A 2,873-nucleotide genomic window follows, 5' to 3' on the forward strand; every position below is an offset into this window, starting at 1 on the left:
TACAGTACATCCATGAAGTCTAAACAAATAATTTCCTAAATTCGTATAACCAACAGTTTATAAGATAGATCTGGTCAGCTTGACCCTCAAACTCACGATAAACTTCCCATCACATCACAGAAATAAGACAAGTATTGAGACTACATCCTGGCTCAAATCAGTAAAAAGAACCATGCTCCAATGAATTCATGTTCCAATGAATAGGATAGTGTGAAAGCAAAAGAATTCATGGATACATAGATGGAATTATTGTGTATAATTCTCTCAGTTAATGTTGCCCTAAAGAAAGAAACAGTACCATTGTCAATAGGGCAGAATGTCTAGAGGGGGTTGCTTTTTCCCCTCAACATCAGTTAGCATATACAAAAGAGGTTGAAACTGGACATGAAAAAGGGTTTTGTTTTTTTTTTAAATTGAGGAATTATAAAGCCATGATCCTGGCATTTCGTTTTAGTTGTAACATGACTGAGTTAGAGAGCCAGGGTACTGATGTAGCCAACCACATTGGCCTTATTCTATGCTGTGGATCAGTGGAAGATGCTCTGTTCCTGGCCACAGCTTGGTCCCCACTCTCAAAATGTTCTGGTTTTGCCCCAAATGGCAAACCTCATAACTGGTTATTGTTCCAACTTGAATTCACATGTAAAATTATTTTATTTCCTTGCTTTTGTCCCCTGCCTGTCATTGTACGGAGACTGCAGACAGAAGAGGGAATGCCCTAGGTCAACCTATGTTAATGTCATCCAAAGTGGAAAGGTTTTATCTCCATTCTACTCATTACAAAAAAGAGTAAGCCAGCCAAACATGGCGGCACATGCTCTTTGTCCCAGCACTTGGGTGGCAGAGGCAGGTGGATCTCTGTGAAACTGAGGTCTGTTCAGTGCATTCCAGGACAGCCAGGGAATCTCAAAAGCATGGTGATGATAATTCAAAAACCAGTTCTAAATTTCCCAGCGCACAAAACATTCTGTGACAATAGAGGGGAAATGGGAAATGTGTAAGCAATCATACCAGCAGCTCACATTTGTACACTTATGTAGCCTTCAGGACAATGAGAAGCAGATGAGCCGTCCTTTTATATGTCATGATAGCTCATGCAGATCTGATGCTTGAAGATCAAAGATATCTAAACCAAAAGAGAAGCTGATTTTCCTAAATAGAACTCAAATGCCACATATTAATGCACAAATTCCCTTTTTCACAGGATTGCTTTAAAATCATGGAAGGAGGGGTGTAAATATTGCACCAGAATTTCAGAAGGATGATGGAGCAGCCAGAAATCTCGAAAGCTGAAGATCACAACTTTCCTAATGTTGCTACCCTTTAATACAGTTCCTCATGGTGTAGTGACCACAACCACAAAATGATTTCCTTGCTACTTCATAACTGTAATAGCACTACTGTTAGGAATCATAATATACATAACTGTGTTTTCCGATGGTCTTAGGTGAAACCCCCGTGAAAGGTTTGTTCAGTTACCCAAAGGGATCTCGACCCACAGGTTGAGAGTTGAGAATTGATGATTTAACCGCTCCATCCCCATAGCTGTAACTTGTTTGAAGCAGTTGCCACTGCAGGGAAAAGAAAACCAGGGTCAAGTGCCACCACCTGGAAGAAAGGATATGGTTCCGGACCAAAGCAGTCAAGACTGACCCACCAGGTGAAGTAAGTTTGGGGATGGCAAATTTGGAAGGGCTGTGAAGATCGGGATCAAGCCTTATGCTAATAAAGTTTCTCTCAAACAGAAGTCAAGGTTTCTTGAGAATCTTTGCACCGTGTGACGTGACCTGACCAGGGGCTTAAACATTCTTAAAATTCTTCCTCTCAAAGGGGCTGCTGGTTAAACCGAGTAAGGTGCACCTAGCCAGGATCCCTGCAGCTGTGCTGCCAAGCTTACACTACCTCCTGCCCCCAGGAACAGTTGGAATTTGAGCCAAAAACAAACACGCACACACACACACACACACACACACACACACACACACACACACACACACACACACAGTGAACTGAGGCAAAACCTGAGCTAAAAGTCAACCAACCAACCAACCAACCATCCAACCAACCAATCAACCAAAACACACACGCAATGAACTGAAGCTAGTCTTGAGTTTCTGGCCTTTAGCATGCTCTGTAGAGTAGCAGCGTACTAACGGAATTTTAAGAAAATTATTATCCGTGTATTTGTTTCCACCAACCTCTCTGCCATCATTCCCTTTCACGGAAACACATTTCCTCTCTTCCCTGTCACTGCCTTTGGACAGAATGCAGGGCTCTTCCATGGTTCTACCCTTCAATTATCCCACGTATTTCTGCAGTATGAGAGAAAATTCCAGAAATTTCATGCTCTACTTTGCAGCCCCCCCCCCCCCCGGCACAGTTGGGTGTATTCTGCGTACTATGTGGACATGTGGAGGAAGTGGAATTCTCACGCAAATTAGTGAAACTTGCAAAGATGTTTTCACAATATTCACTAACGCAGAACGTGAGATTAGCTAGTGACCCGGGCATGTTGTGGGTACACAAAGCACGGAAGGGTGTCCACGTGCATTGTCGGGCTTGTGTGGTGTGTTCACTTCAGCACTGTTCAGAATCACCCCCAACTGGGAGCAGTGCAAGTCTCTCATAAAACTGCGGGATGCTGGTGAGCTGAAGCTGTAGCAGCTGACCTTAAGGAAGAACTTCTGTAGGCCTCAGCCTGAAAAAAAGCCTGCAAACATTAATGCAAGGCAAAGCCAACAAGGATGCATTCTGTGTGGGTTCATTTATTCAAAGTTCAAAAACAAGTTGGATAAAAACACACTGTGAGGTCAGAACAGTAGTTATCACATTTGAGGAGATGGGAGGTGGAGGACATAGGACATAAATTGCTT

This window comes from Microtus pennsylvanicus, chromosome 4, assembly GCF_037038515.1.
Source record: "Microtus pennsylvanicus isolate mMicPen1 chromosome 4, mMicPen1.hap1, whole genome shotgun sequence".
NCBI lineage: Eukaryota > Metazoa > Chordata > Mammalia > Rodentia > Cricetidae > Microtus > Microtus pennsylvanicus.